A 16,846-nucleotide genomic window follows, 5' to 3' on the forward strand; every position below is an offset into this window, starting at 1 on the left:
AGTGGCGCCAACCACTCAGGGGTCGAGCCTCCCCAAAGGTGAGAATTCTCCCCACCTTTGGGGGCCAGCCCCGCGCCGGAGCGGTTGGCACCAGAAGACTGGCGCAAAAACCCGGCGCCCCCGGCAGCGGGGCTGGCCGACAGGCTTTTGCTGGTCGGGCGCATGCGCCGGCGGTGACGTTAGCGGGCAGCTGCCGCTGACGTCACCACCGGCGCATGCGCGATGTGGGTTTCTCTTCCGCTTCCGCCATGCCAGAGGCCGTGGCGGCCGCGGAAGAGAAATAGTTGCACCCAGGGCACTGGCCCGGAGTCTGAGTGGGGGGCCCGATCGCGGGCCTGGCCAACGTAGGGGCACCCTGGGGTCCGATCGCCCCCCGCGCCCCCCAAGGACCCGGGGGCCCCAGTCGCGCCGCCGATCCCGCCACCACCAGAGTGGTTCCAAACCTCGGTGGCGGGAGAGGCCTCCCAGCGGCGGAGACTCGGCCCATCGCGGGCCGAGACGGAATCGCCGAGGGGCCTCGCCGATCGGAGTGGCGTGATTCCCGCCGCCGCCACTTCCCGGATGGTGGAGAATCCTGCCATGGCAGGGGCCGGAGTTTTGGCATCCCCAGGCGATTCTCCTACCCTGCTGGGGGTCGGAGAATTTCGCCCCTTGGGCGGGATTCTCCCATCGGGGGACTAAGTCCCCACGCCTGCTGGGAAACGGGTGAAAATCACTCCGGACTTTTTCCTCGAAAGTCCGGGGTGATTCCCCGTTCTCCAGGGGACTAACAGACCTCCAGCGTGCGTCCCGGAGCTCTGGCTGCTGGCGGGGCCCTGCTGGACAGACTGCGCGGCTGCGCATGGTGGCCCACCTCGGTGCGGGTGCCGCTGACATGGCGGAACCACACAGCGGGCCCATGCAGAGGAAGATAGGTCACTCCTAGATCGCAATGGCCCGCCGATCGGTGGCCACCGATCGCGGGCCTGCCCATCGTCGGGACCCCCCTTGGTGTCCGATCCCCCCGCCCCAACCATAACGCCCGCATCAGCCACGACTCTGAGTTCCCGCTGGGTGGAACCACATTTAAAACCAACTGCCCCCAACCGGCGCAGCATCGATCTCGCGCGCACCAATGGCGGCGATTCTCCGGTCGCTATTATGGGGGCCTATTTTGGGTCATTCTCTGCCCCCGTACCAAGCGGAATTTCGGCACGGAGGGTCGGAGAATCCCGCCCCTTACCTTTTTGATTTTCCCATGCCCTCCTCCCCACATGCTGCTGCCCCCCCCCCCCCCCCCAAACTCCCGCCCCACGCACCATTCTTTCCAAGGCTCAGTACTTCTAAACTGCAAATCTCTAACTTCTCCAGTTCTGACAAAGTTGTCAACGTGGAATGCAAGTGCCATTTCTCTCTCCATGGGAGCTACCAGACCTGCTGAGTATATCCAGGAGCTGGTGCTGCTTTTTATTTTACAAACTACTTGCTTCACCCTGCGCAGAGGAACCGAGCAATCAATATTCGGGAAAGGTGACCCAAATAAAGTGACACAAATCCACCTACAAGGGAATCCCTGAACATTTTGTCGAGCAACGCTGATATTTGGAGAGGCTGGGGAGAGGAAATTGGAGCAGAACCTGGTTTTGCCGGTTCCTCGATCTGCCTGTAACGTACGCCTGCTTCCTGTCTCTGCCGCCCCTGTGCAGGTGTCAGCACTAAACTGGCAGAAGAATTCAACCACCCACATTCCTGTCAATCCTGTCTCATTGGTCCTGATGAAAGCAGGCACGGTTGCTGATAGAAACTGATGTTGATAGCAGTGGGATCAGCAATCATTTAAAAGCCTACTTTCCCAATGGCAATTCCTCAATGTCAATGGCAGTGGAGGAATAAAGGTGCTTCATCCTGTGAAGTATCTTGGAATGTTTTACTACGTAAAAGGTATTATCCAAATGCAAGTTATCATTCTTTATCATATGTCAGCTCTTCATCTAAAATAGCCAGATCGCTAACACAGTGGCTGAAGAACAAACTTTGGTCTTTAATGTGGGTGCCACAGATGACAGAGATATCCACCTATCCAATGTATGCAGGCTCTAAAAAGTGACACAGACTTAGGAAGCACAGCCAAAGGGATGAATGGGAGTGCTGGGTATAGAATCATAGAACCCATAGTGCGGAAGGAGGCCATTCGGCCCATCGAGTCTGCACCAGCCCCAGGCAAGAGCACCCCACCTAAGACCACACCGCCACCCGATTCCCACAACCCCACCTAACCCTTTTGGACACTAAGGGCAATTTAGCATGGCAAATCCACCTAACCTGCACATCTATGGACTGTGGGAGGAAACCTGAGCTCCTGGAGGAAACCCATGCACACATGGGGAGAACGTGTAGACTCCACACAGTGACCCAAGTCGGGAATCGAACCTGGGAGGGACCCTGGAGGTGTGAAGCCACAGTGCTAACCACTATGCTACCGTGCCGCCCTCGGTGGGAAAGCTGGGAAATGGGGCTGGAGAACCCAACAGAAGGCCCAAAATATTTTTTATGCTGGTGGGATTTCTTGTTGGGATTGTCCCTGCGCGTCACCAATGACAGAATGGATGAAAGGTCAGGAATTTAGTAGGCCTCCACTCTTATCATCCCTCTCACATAGGGAATTTTTTTTTTCTTTATTCGTTCATGGGATGTGGGCATCACTGGCTGGGCCAGTATTTGTTTTCCATCCCTGAGGGCAATGGTTTCATGGTCCAGAATGTTATTGAATTCAAATTCCACCATTTGCCCTGGTGAGATTTGAACCCATGCCCCCAGCACATTACCTTGGGCCTCTGGATCACTCGTCCAGTGGCAATACCTCTACGACACTGCCCCCCCCCCCCCCCCCCCAAATTCCCCAGTGGAATTTACAACAGTTCTTGATAAATAGGGACCTCCAAACAGATCCCCACAGGAGAGTACAATTAAGTACAGCCCCCAGGAGGGAGAGGGTTATGCCCAGGTATATACCAAGGTAGGACTCCCCCCGGCACTGTCCCCTGGGGCACTGCCAGGTGGGCCGACATTCGGGTGGTTCAGGGTTGAGGCAGGTGGTTCTTTGGTTGAGGGGGCGGTCCTGTGTTCATGGATGGGGGTGGGGTGGGGTGGGGGGGAGAAAGAGGGATCTATGGATGGAGGTTCCTGGGTGGGCGGGGTAGGGTCCCATGTCTATCGGGGGGGGGGGGGGAAGGACGGGTTTCCTCATTCAGACCCCATGCTGACCCTTCCGTTTTTATCTCGATGTATTTAAAAAACGTGGCGGCAAACCCGGCAAGGCAGCTGGCGGGCTGCCGACCGCTTTTCCCACCCGATACAACACTCGGAGAAAAGGTAAAAAAATTCCACCCTTCATTTCTGAACTCTCTGGATGGGATATTCTGGCGCATCCGCAGCTTGATCCTGCAGGATCCCGCCAGCGGCAAGAGTCAGAAACTCTCACCCTCTGTTACCAAGTTACCCAATTGAAGCAATACTGTAAAAAAATTCCTCACCCTTCCTCCTTTTTCAAACTTTCTTATCAATGTTTCAGGGCAAATATGATTGGCAGTAAGGCCCACCTCACGAGGTATTAGCTACAAATACAGATAAAAATAATTTCACACTGAAAATCAAGGGACAATTTGCTATTCATAGAATCATGACTGTGCAAAAAGGAGGCCATTCGGCCCATCGATTCTGCACCGACCCTAGGAAAGAGCATCTTACCTAGGCACTCCCTGTAACCATACTTAACCTTTTGGACACTAAGGGGCAATTTAGCATGGCCAATCCTCCTAACCTGCACATCTTTGGACTGTGGGAGGAAACCGGAGCACTCGGAGGAAACCCACGCAGACACGGGGAGAACGTGCAAATTCTGCACAGACAGTCATCCGAGGCTGGAACTGAACCTGGGTCTCTGGCGCTGTGAGGCAGCAGTGCTAACCACTGTGCAGTGCCGATTATTAACTTTCGTTATTTAATTGATGGAGTAAATTGAACTTCGGCAACAAAATCCATTTAAGCCGACTACCTATGTCAACTGAAAATCAGAAAAACCCTTACATTAGGAATTGAAATATTTGCATGCTCACAATTTAGGATTGCAATCTAATTATAATTTCCCTAACATCTAAAAAGAGTCCCATTCCTGGGACAGTTTGAAATAAACATGCTTGTTCGCTTTAATTAAAATCCAGGGAGCGTTCCTCACGGACAAAAGTATAATATCGCAGCAGGGTGTTAATTCCAAGTACTGGTTGCAGCAATGAAAGTACTATAATGTCACTCTTCTGTGATTAACAATCATCTACAGAGCAGTTAGAACTGTGGACCTTTTTAGGCACTTTTTTTTCCCCCGCTCATTAATCTCTCCATGGGAGCAATTAATGTACGCTGCACTATATATATTCATTTTCTGTAATAAGTTTGTCGGATTTCTTAGGACCATAAATTGTTTAAACTACAGCTCCGATATTGCTACTACCATTGCACCATGTCCCATAAGAATATGACTTCATATCAGTCAGACATCACATATGTTTTCAAGGTTATTACCCTGTTATCTGGGAAGGGGGCTTATTGTGATGAATCTGTCAATAATGAAATAAACCTGACCATTACCAACCAACAGCAAGGCTGTCCTTAGTGCAATCCATTCTATTTATTTCTCCCCCAACCTCTCTCTCTGTTTGGACGCCTTCATCTGCCTTTGGAAGCGTCAGCAGTAAACAGCACTCCAGTCCCTCAGTTGGATAGTTGTTAGTTCAAGTACCACTCCAGAGGCCTCAGCAAATAAAGTAGGCTCACACTCCAGAACCTAACTGTGGTGTTTTTTTGGAAGAAACAATGAACTAAAGCCCTGTCTGGCTCAACAAGAACAATGATACATTTGCTACAGCTGTGCCAATTTAATAAATAATAATTTTTAAGTCTTACTAAAAGCCTGAGTGTTGAAATGCAATATAACACAATAAGGGAACCATTGAAAAAATGAAATTAAAATCGCTTATTGTCATAAGTAGGCTTCAAATGAAGTTACTGTGAAAAGCCCCGAGTCGCCACATTCCGGCGCCTGTTCGGGGAGGCTGGTACGGGAATTGAACCGTGCTGCTGGCCTGCCTTGGTCTGCTTTCAAAGCCAGCTCTTTAGCCCTGTGCTAAACAGTGGTAATTCAACATTGCTCTGCCTGTGACACAGTGTAAAATGGGCACAACATTGTCAGATTAGGAAGGGCCGCACCCAATTTCTACTCCTGCTCTTTCGAATTCTGGAGGCGACAACACATTGGCCAAGACGCAGGGGAGAACCCACTTGCTCTTCTTCAAATAGTGGTGTGGGATTGCTTATGTTCGGTTTGAAAGGGCCATGTGTTAATGCCTCAGCAACCGCAACAGTGCAGCACCCCCTCATTCCTGCTTAGGAGGCTTGGCCGAGATTTTGTGCTCAAGTCTTTGTAGTCGGGCTTGAATATTCTGATTCAGAGGGGAGAATGCCACCAGAGAATCCTCCGCTCTGAGGTACCCACCTCCTTCAAGAGGACCACCATAACACCAGTTCCAAGGAGAACAAGGTAGCCTTCTTCAACGACTACCGACCGGTGGCCCTGATGTCTGTTACCGTGAAATGCTTCAAGCGGCTAGTCATGAGACGGATCACTGCCAGCCTCCCAGACGGTCTTGATCCACTGCAGTTTGCCTATCACTGCAATCGGTTCACAGCAGATGCTATCTCCCTGGCTCTACAATCAACACTCGAACACATTGACAACAAGGACACCTATGTAAGATTGCTGTTTATCGGTTACAGCTCTGCCTTCAACACCATTATCCTGACAAGACTAATAACCAAACTCTGCAATCATGGACTTGACCCCTCCCTGTGCAGCTGGATTCTCGACTTCCTCACCAATAGACTGCAATCTGTCAGGATAGGCAACAGCACCTCCTCCACAATAGTCCTCAACACTGGAGCCCCACAAGGATGTGTGCTCAGTCCTCTACTGTACTCCCTATATACACATGACTGTATGGCAAGATTTAACTCCAACTCAATCTATAAATTTGCGGATGATACGACTGTGGTGGGCCTTATCTCAAACAACGACGAATCAGACTACAGAAGGGAGATAAATCACTTGGTTGCATGATGTACTGAAATTATCTCTAAATATTGGAAAGGCTAAGGAACTGATCATCGACTTCAGGAAGCGCAGCACGACACACACTCCCGTCTGCATCAATGGCTCCGAAGTGGAGATGGTCGATAGCTATAAGTTCCTGGGGGTCACCATCACCAACAGTCTGTTCTGCTCCACTCATGGTGATGCAACAGTCAAAAAAGCTCAACAATGTCTCTATTTCCAACTGACGCTAAAGAAATTTGGCATGTCTGCATCAACTCTCACAAATGTCTACAGATGTGCGATAGAGAGCAGCCTATCCGGCTGCATCACAGCTTGGTATGGCAACTGCTCAGTCCAAGATCACAAGAAACTGCAGAGTGTGGTGAACTCAGCCCAACGCATCACACAAACTTGCCACCCTCACATTGATTCTGTATACACCTCCTGCTGCCTCAGGAAGGCAGACAGCATTGTCAGAGCCCCATCCCACCCAGGCATTGCCTTCTTCCAGACCCTACCATCAGGCAAAAGGTACAGAAGTCTGAAGCCCTGCACATCCAGACATAGGAACAGCTTCTTCACCACAGCTACAAGACTCCTCAACGACTTCCCCTCGGACTGATCTGTTTCCTGTAAGAACACTATTCACGATGCCCTAATCTGCCCTTGCTCGTGTATTTGCTTTGTTTGGCCCCTTGTTCCACACTGTAACCAATCACTGTTTGTCGAGGTGCCATTTGTCATTGTTCTCTGTTGATTGCTCTTTTATCTACTATGTATGTACTGTGTACGTTCCTCTGCTGCAGAAAAATACTTTTCACTGTACTTTGGTACATGTGGCAATAAATCAAATCAAATATACTCTCCTTGGCTGGCGGATTTGAAGACCGAGGGGTGGGGATGGCACTTAAATCAGCGGGAAGCCTGCCCGACCCTGCTCCCACCACAGTGTAGGAGATGGCATGAGCGGTCTCTCCACCATTGAGCCAATTGAGGCCCTTAAATAGCCAATTAATGTCCAATGAAGGGCCTCATCCTGTTGTGTCTGCTGGGATTTAACCAGCAATGGAGGACGCTCATACCACACAGCCTCTCAGCAAGCTTCCCTGACTGAGCGGCTGGCAAGTGGTGTTTGTGGGGCTCCCTCCTTATCGGGTCCTGTGGACCAATCAGAGAGCTCCCGGCAAGGTGTAACTCCCCCACAGGCTCCCCTCAGCTCAATGGCCTTTCAAAAGCCAGAATCCCCTTTCCCATTCTCTTCACCAGACCCCAAGCATCTACAGAGCCTTCTAGGTTATGAAGCAACTCACCTCTTCAAGCCGCAAGCGCAATACTAACAGAGGTGGTGCTGCCGGAACCGGAAGATGTTGGCCTCTGATTGTGGACCGCTCTGAGGTGGAAGTTCCTCTTCCTGAGGGATGGAAGTCCTGCCTCTTGTCTATTAGAGGCATTTGGTTGTAAAGTGGCTGCAGGGCTGTCATTCATCCCTGGCCGATCTCGTCCCCTCCCTCCGACGTTTTAGCTGGGGGAGGGGGGAGTATGCAAGGTCACCACGGCGACCTAAATGCCATGCTCCGACCCCTTGTTGGTGGCATGAACGGGTTCCACGCCGCACACCAGTGGGAGCATGGAAATAAATGGAAATGGGTGGTAATAACCCATTTATTTAGTGGGCCCAGCGCCCTATGCTCCGCCCTCCCGTGATTTCCCCGCAGCCAAGAATCACGTGGGCGAGATTCACTTGTGGTCTCTACAATCACGAGCCTGACGTGGTGGGCCAAAGAGGCAACACCACAAAGTACACCACGCCAATGCCATGATTGTAGAAACCATCTGAGGCCAACCCCACCCCCACTGCAAATCCCCCCCCCCCCTTTAATTGGGGAACCCCCCCCCCCCCAGGGACCCTTGTATTAGGGGGAATTCCCACAAGGAACCCATGCCTAAAGGAACCCATTCCACAGACCCCCGCCCAATATACAGACCCCTACCCACAGGAATCCACTTGGCAGGTGTGAAGTGCTTACTGAAGTACAATTGCCAATTCTCTCTTTGCAATGACCTTCAGCTGCACGGCCAGAGGCCTCCACGGTTAGTGGGAGTAAAGGGTGGTCAGTGGGGCAGACAGGCAAATGCTGGGGTTGTTCCCTCAATTGGTTCATGATTCATGATTCATGGCGGACCCGCTGGCACGGATACACCCCCCCCCCGATGGCATCCAACCCCTACCGAGGCTGGCCCTTCTGGGCGCTCCCCCATCCCACCCACCCACCCCCCCAACCCGCCTGAGCACCGGGGCAGCAACCCAAGTGCCCCCAAGCTCATTGACCTCTTTGGATCCCGCAGTAGCCCTTCTGCCAGCTTCACATTTTTAAAAATATGTACTAATTTGCCCCCGTGACCACTTGCTGGGGCGACGGTTAGATAACAGAGGGCCGTTAGATAGGGAGTTGCTCCTGTTAAGTATGGAAATTGTCCTTCAGTGGTGATTATTGGTTTTTCACCATGCTCTGGTGGGATCCTGATTTTGCCTATGTGAGTGAGCCGATTAGATCGCTGACCAATCGGGCTCTCGATCTTGGTCTCTCCATCCAATGGCCTCATTGCGTTCTCGCTCAAGCTCAATGCAGCCTTTACATCGTGTCCAAAGGGTACAATTCCAAAGAAAATGCAGAAGCAGAGGGACCTAGTTGTATTTGTGCATAAATCATTGAACGTGGCAGGACACGTTGAGAAAGAAGTTAATAAATTAGACTGAATCCTGGGTTTTATAAAAGCAAAAACAAATAAGTCACGAACCTTCATAAGACACTCCTTCAGCCTCAACGGGAAGGATGTGAAAGTTTTGGAAAGGGTGCAGAGAGGATTTACAAGAATGGTTCTGAGGAAGAGAGACTTCAGTTAAGTGGATAGATAAGTGAGGCTGGGGCTGTTGTCTGAGGAGAAGAGAGGGTTGAGAGGACTTTTGCCAGGTATGTTCAAAATTGTGAAAGTTCTGGATGGAATAAATGGGGAGAAGCTGTTCTTGGCGGCCTGAACAAAAGAACCAGTGGCGGGCTCGCATGATGTGAGCACGGGAGCGGCCGTGTTTACACGAGCGCCGCTCTGCTTATCCTTTCATCCGTCATTTTACCCTGCTGCACACTTCATTTTTATGTTTCTGGGAGGTGCATGGCATGTGCTATGTCACTGGAAGTTTGTGATTGGTGTTTCTGTGAGGAAGAGCCAAGATAAAATGTTAAAAATCCTTACTTATTCATGGCGGTCAGAATGGGCCGAGGCGGGGCCTGGCTTGCAGTGGTATAATTGCTGCTGAGCGGGCCCCCTCCCTGGTGGCACTGCATGCATCTGGATGAAGGCCGCCATCGAAGATGTTACCATGGCTGAAGATTATGTTGCTGATTATTTGTTGTTGTCTTTTCTTTTGTACTGTAAGGAGGTGCGAAATGTGAGCGTGATGGCCTTTTATCGTTGATTATCCTGATCGAGCAACATCATATTGAGTCAATTATGAGGAATGTCATTTGTGCACAGCTTCGCTCCCTTTTGGTTATTGGGAGGTTGGGTGGGGCTGGGGCGGGGAGAGGGGTGGGTGGTTAGGTGGTAGGGTTAGTGCAGTCCTTGCAAAGATCAAGGAGAGCCCCCCAGTTAGAATTAATCTGTTTTGGGTTATTTTGTAGCTTTATTTAATCATCTGTTTCTTGTTGTGTTATTAAAATTATGAATCCATGTATTTATCCTGCCACGACTTGGGCAGATTTCTTTATCTTGGGGAAGACTGGAGTCCTTCTGACTCACCGTCGAGGTTGAGTTTTGTTTCGCTTTCTCCACGCTTGGGTCTCTTTTTATTCCTCCCTATCAGAATGTATTGATTTATTGTTGCCGCAGGTCACAATGATCAATCCCACCTCATTGTGAAGGGGGTGGATATGGGTATCCTTTCTATGATGTTGGTGAACTTGAGTTTTACATAGAATTTACAGTGCAGAAGGAGGCCATTCGGCCCATCGAGTCTGCACTGGCTCTTGGAAAGAGCACCCTACCCAAGGCCAACACCTCCACCCTGTCCCCATAACCCAGTAACCCCATCTAACACTAAAGGCAATTTTGGACACGGTGGGCAATTTATCATGGCCAATGCACCTAACCTGCACATCTTTGGACTGTGGGAGGAAACCGGAGCACCTGGAGGAAACCCACGCACATACGGGGAGGATGTGCAGACTCCGCACAGACAGTGACCCAAGCCAGAATCGAACCTGGGACCCTGGAGCTGTGAAGCAATTATGCTATCCACAATGCTACCGTGCTGCCCATAGTCCAGGCGTACACTCCCTGGAGGTTTTTTTGTATCTTTTCTCCATTGGCGTGAAGAGTGTTGTGGCTCTTATTCTGCTCTCTCCCGGTGGGAGTTTCATTTTGCCTGGGGGAGGAGGAATTGGCCCTCGCTCCCAGAGCACCCAAGTGCTGGATGTCCGAATGGTTCTTTTTCCCCCTGGGTTATGGCCCCACATTTGGCTGGGGCTGTAGCCATCATCCTCTCTTTTAATGTGAGTGGGACGGTGTTTTGTCCTGGAAGGGTATGGGCTTGGCTGGGGTGTAGGTTTTCAGGGAAATTTGGAGGGCAGGGGAGCATAGTGGCTGGTGTGTTAAGTGGTGTTGAGCTCGGCCAGGCCTGGTGCCATGGAAGTAATCATGATGCCCGGGGGGGGCTTGGGATGCCTCCTTTTTGTTTGTGCTGTTGGGGGGAGGGGAGGGTGTTCTGAGGGGCTGGGTTTTGCTCAGGGACCTGGGGTTGAGCTGAGTTCTGTGCCTTGGTGGATATCTTTTCATTCCCCTGGCGGTGGGGTTGGGTGGGGGGGGGGGGTGCTGGAGGGATGCCATCCTTTTGATTGAGCTGCTTGCTCTGCTTTTCGTTGGTGCCCGGCAGACGCCAGGGGGAAAGTGTGAGGTCAAGGTTGGGTCCTGATCCTCTGCGAGGTCTGCGTGTACTCATTCTCTCTTCCTTCTTTTTCTCTTTTGGAAGGCCCTGCTGGTTATCTCCTCTCCTGGGTTTCTCGCTTTTCTCCTTCCTTTCGTTTCTCCTCTGGGAGACCGGGTCAGTTGGATCGCAATCCAAACATGTTGGCGCCTGTCCTCTCTTTACACTTAGTTCAGCCTGGAGCCTGGATTGGGGTTTAGTGTGTCGTGTGGCATGTATGTAACTTCCCTCAGGGCTGGGGTTTTTGTGCATTTTTTTTTGTCATCTGTGAGGACAAATCCGCTCTTGGCTTTCACATGGGTGCAGGTGGGTCTGGTATCCGAGGAGAGGCGACTGCGATGGGTCAGATGCACGTTTGGTATACCTGGAGCCGAGGGAGGTGTGCGTTGGTGCGTGGGTTTCCTCCGGGTGCTCCGGTTTCCTCCCACAGTCCAAAGATGTGTGGGTTAGGTGGATTGGCTATGCTAAATTGCCCTTAGTGTCCTAAAAAATATAAGGTTGGGGGGGGGGGGTTGGGTTACGGGTATAGGGTGGATACGTTGACTTGAGTAGGGTGATCATTGCTCGGCACAACATCGAGGGCCGAAGGGCCTGTTCTGTGCTGTACTGTTCTATGTTCTATGGCGTAGGAGACTCATTGCAATTCTTCATGGTGATTGTGAGGCATGGGAGGGGGTGCAGCATTTTGTCATGTTTCTGTGGCTTTACCCTGTCTATTCCTCGGTCTCCAGTGGGGTGAGAGGAGAATCTAATCCTATTTAATGATTGCCTCAAGCTGATTGTGATGACACACTCTTGTTCCACTCGTGTATATTAAGCAGTTTTCGTCTTCTTCTTACTCGTCGGGATGTTTTATTTTGTAATTTTGTTGCATTAGTCTTTAAAATGTAAAATCGCATAAATTTACTTTTGAAAAATAGAACCAGATGTGACATGAGAGCACACTTCTTCATGTAACATCCGCAGGCCATCACAGGCAAGGAATTAATAGCGAGTAGACAAACACAGTGGGTGTTGGGGGACATTAATGTTGCTTTAGGTCCTGGGAAACCGCAGTTTCAAATATGCTGATATGCCTGTTTATGAGGAAGCTGTGTGCAGGGAGTTGTAAGGTCTGTATTTTCTTACAAGCTGTGCAGGAGGGTTGCTGTTGTTGCACATTGACTCGAAGGCATTCATCAGCTGCAGCATGAGGCCTGGGACTCTGGGCCCAGCCCTGCCTCTCAAACTCTTAACCTTCACAGGCTACTGACAAGCTGACTCTTACCATCCGGCCTGAACCAACTCCAGGAACACAAGGCTACCCCACCCAATATCGCTGTCAGAAATCACTCGACATGGTCCCCGTGCTGACTGCCTCCGTTCCATAAGTCACATCCATGTGGATGCAAGAGGCCTTTCCTCCAGTTCTAATTGTTGCCATCAATAAGACAAATCCCTCTGCATGGCTTAATCCTGGAAACAAGGCCAGCAGCGCAGAATGTGGTGACTAGGGGCTTTTCACAGTAACTTCATTGAAGCCTACTTGTGACAACAGGCAATTATTATTCTTATTCAATATTGGCTGCAGTGAAGATTGAAATCAACACTGTAGTAATCCACGGGAGGCAGGAGTTCCGTCACCACACCAATATTTATTTACAATAACGATATTACAGGAACAGTTACAAACAGTGCTGCTAGCAGTCCAGTCAACTTAAGACTGGCTCACAAAGCCTACACAGGTGATTATATGGGCCCCCTCAACGAGCTATCATTGAGGGAACTCATACTCCAATTGGCCAACCAATAAAGCCAATTGGAGTTCATTACACCCCTCCCCCCCCCAAGGTCCGAGAAATTCCTGCCAGCTGGCATTCCTCTGAGCTTCTTCCTGCTCCTCATGTCTGGGTCTGTCACCTCAGTGTCGTCCGCCGGCCCAAAGTGGGCGGGGTGTACCTTATAGGTGCCCGTCTTTTTCCTTGACGACCTCCTTGGAAGTTGTTCTTCCTCCTCCTCGGGGAGAGGTGTCGCGGCGGCCTCGTCGAGTGTGTCCATCTCTGACTCTGATGACTGGATGACGGGGTCTGGAGAAATTGCTCGAGGCTGGGGTGTGGGTATCCTTTCCGTCTGGGCTATCCCAGCTTGAGGCGGTCCTGCTTCGACTGCCTCCAGGTGTGGTTCCGCTGCCCTTATTTGGTCTAGGTGTTTCTTCAGCACCTTACGTCCTATTGAAACCTCATAGGATATGGGCCCTGTTTGGAACTCTACCATGCCTTTGACCCACGTTGATCCATTCCCATAATTCTTGCCCCAACCGGTGCCCCCACCTGGAAATGTCTCTGCTGCCGACTATTATCATGCCCCCTGCGTTGGGCCTCCTGTTGTTTCTCCACTTTCCCTGTTAAATTTGGGAAAAAGAGACTCAGCCATGTTCGCAGCCGCCTTCCCATTAAGAGTTCAGCTGGCGGTATGCCCGTTGTGGAATGCGGTGTGGTCCTGTAATCAAACAGCCAGCGGGAGAGCTTTGTGTCCATTGACGCTACCGGCTGCTTCTTGAGTCCCGCTTTAAGTGTCTGGACCGCTCTCTCTGCCAGGCCGTTGGTCGCTGGATGGTAAGGGGCAGTTTTGAAGTGACGGACCCCGTTTTCCTTCAGGAATTTTCCAAATTCCCCACTTGTGAATGCCGTTCCGTTGTCCGACACCAATACCTCCGGAAGTCCATGTGTTGCAAACGAGGCCCTGAGCTTTACTATTGTCGATGCTGTGCTTGCCGTGTTTACCCGGTGGACGTCCAACCATTTGGAGTGGGCGTCCACTATCACCAAAAACATTGAGCCCATGAAAGGGCCGGTGTGGTCAATATGCAGGCGGGTCCACGGTCTGCCTGGCCATTCCCACAGGTGCAATGGCACCACTGGTGGCACTCTTTGCCCCTGTTGGCACTCCTGGCACCGACGTACCAAGGCTGCTATGTCTGTGTCCAAACCTGGCCACCAAACGTAGCTTCAAGCTAGCATCTTCATTTTAGACACCCCTGGGAGTCCGTGATGTAACTCAGTTAAGATTGCCTGACGGCCCTGAGCTGGGATGATTACCCGGGCTCCCCATAATAGGATACCGTCTTCTACGGTTATTTGGTCCCTTCTGCTCCAGTATGGGTGCATCTGGGGCTCCACTGGTCTTTCCAGTTCCCCTGTTAGCAGTAAATGCTTCATCTTGGCTAAAACTGGGTCTTTTTGTGTCCACAACCGAATATGTTGTGCGTCTACTGGTAGGGCGTCCAAAAAATCTAGAGTCATTACTGTCTCCTCTACTTTTGGTATTTGCGGCGGAGTGTCCGGGAGGGGAAGTCTGCTCAAAGCATCTGCATGTGCTACTCGCGTTCCCGGTCTGTGCTCCAGAACGTATCTATATGCCGCCAGTAGCAACGCCCAGCATTGGATTCTAGCTGATGTAATCTGGGGTATTGACTTGTCTTCTTTTAATAACCCTAATAACGGCTTATGGTCCGTCACTATGGTGAATTTCCACCCGTACAGATACTGGTGAAATTTTTTTACTGCGAATATCACCGCCAGTCCTTCCTTCTCGATTTGGGCGTACTTCCTCTCAGCCATTGCCAAGGTCCTCAAAGCATAGGCTATTGGCCGTTCTTCCCCATTCCTTCCTTTATGGGCTAAGACAGCTCCTACCCCGTAGGGGGATGCATCACAAGTGACCACCAACTCCTTCCTTGGGTCATAATGCTCTAGGACATTTTCGGATGACAGCTGTTCCTTAATGTCCCTAAATGCTCGGTTTTGGCGGGTGGACCATTTCCATTCTTGCCCCTTTTTTAGTAGCTGGCGGAGGGGTTCTAGGATGGATGCCCTATTTTCAATAAATTTTCCATAATAGGTTACCAACCCTAGAAATGATCGTAACTCCTGGACCGTGGTGGGAGCTGGGGCTTCTTTTATTGCCCTTACTCTGTCTTCTAATGGATGTAAGCCTGACTCGTCTACTTTATATCCCAGGTACGTCACTTGTGGGGCCAGAAAAACGCATTTTTCCCTTTTTAGCCGTACGCCTGCCTTTGCGAAACGCCTGAGCACTTCCTCCAGGTTCCTCAAGTGTTCCCTGTTTGTCCCACCCGTGATTAAGACATCGTCCAAATAAATCGCCACCTGCGGTATTCCCTGCAGAATATTTTCCATCGTACGCTGGAATATAGCGCAGGCTGATGACACTCCAAAAGATATCCTAGTATAACGAAAAAGGCCCTTCAGGGTGTTGATCGTAGCGAACTTCTGGGAGCCCTTGTCCAGTTTTAACTGCAGGTAGGCGTGGCTCATGCCTAGTTTCATGAACAAAAGCCCACCTGCCAATTTGGCATATAGGTCGTCTATTTTCGGGATTGAGTATTTGTCCAGCAGTGCGTATTTGTTTACTGTCTCTTTGAAATCTCCACAGAGGCGTATCGAGCCATCTGGCTTCAAAATTGGTACCACCGGCGCTGCCCATTCCGAAAATTGTACTGGTCTGATAATGCCGTCGCGCCGTAACCTTTCTATTTCGTCATCTACTTTCTTCCTTAATGCAAAAGGTACCGGCCTTGCCTTACAAAATTTCGGAAGGGCTTCTGGGTCCACGTGCAAAGTTGCTTTGGCGCCTATGATTTCCCCCAAACCTTCCTGGAAGACCTCCGGGTATTTTTGGAGTACTCCACTCAACTGCCCGCTTCCACTCTGGAAAATTTTCATCCAATCTAATTTTAGGTCTTTCAGCCAGTTCCGTCCAATTAAGCTCGGTCCGGAGCCCTCTACTATCGTCAACGGTAATCTAAGCAATTGTTTCTCATATTCCACAGGTACATGAGTCGTGCCTAGAACTTCCAGGGGTTCCCCCGTGTAGGTTTTAAGTTTTGTCGATGTTTTTGTTAGGATTAGTGGCTGGAGTCCATCTTTGATTTTTCTAAATGTTGCCACTCCCATTACTGATACGGCCGCACCCGTGTCTATTTCCATTATTTTCGGCCGCCCGTTCACCCGTGGGGTAATCCTAATGGGTTCTGCTCTCTTCGTTGCAATATTATATAATTGTTTCCCTTCGGAGGAGGATGGGGTGTCTAGGTTGTGTACTTCCCTGCGTCCCCACCTACTATTCCTCTTTTGCCACCTCCTTCTAGGTTTCTGTCGTTGTTACCCCACTCTGTCTGGTGCCAGAAACGGTCCTTCTCTGTTGGGGGAGCCTCAGCCGGTACTTCCCTCTGTCTCCAGTTAGTCCTGGCAGACTGGGGGGCAGTTCTGGGGTTTTCCTTTTTCCCTCTATTCCTCAGGTTTTTACTGAGAGCTGCTATCTGGTAGCAGGACCCGTTGTGGTAGTCCCTCTCACAGGTTTCTACCTCCATTGGCGTGCCCTGTAGTTCCTGCGCCCCACTTGCTGCCTTTTCTAGGGACAGTGCGAGCTGTAACGCCGGCCTGCAGTCTAGCTCCGTTTCAGCCAACAGGCGTTTCTGTATTGTGAGGTAGTTTATACCACACACTAACCGGTCCCAAAGCATTTCATTTAGCATCGGGCCAAACTCACATTTTTCCGCCAGCCTGCTCAGGCGGGTCAAGAAATTTATGACTGACTCCCTGTCTTCCCGCTTCGCTGTGTAGAATCTGTACCTACACAAAATGAGGGGTGGTTTTGGGTCGTAGTGCTCTTTCACCAATTCCGTTAGTTCTTGGAAAGTTTTTGTGTCCAGCGCATCGGGATAAGTCAGACTACATATA

Source organism: Scyliorhinus canicula, chromosome 2, assembly GCF_902713615.1.
Source record: "Scyliorhinus canicula chromosome 2, sScyCan1.1, whole genome shotgun sequence".
NCBI classification, from domain to species: Eukaryota; Metazoa; Chordata; class Chondrichthyes; order Carcharhiniformes; family Scyliorhinidae; genus Scyliorhinus; species Scyliorhinus canicula.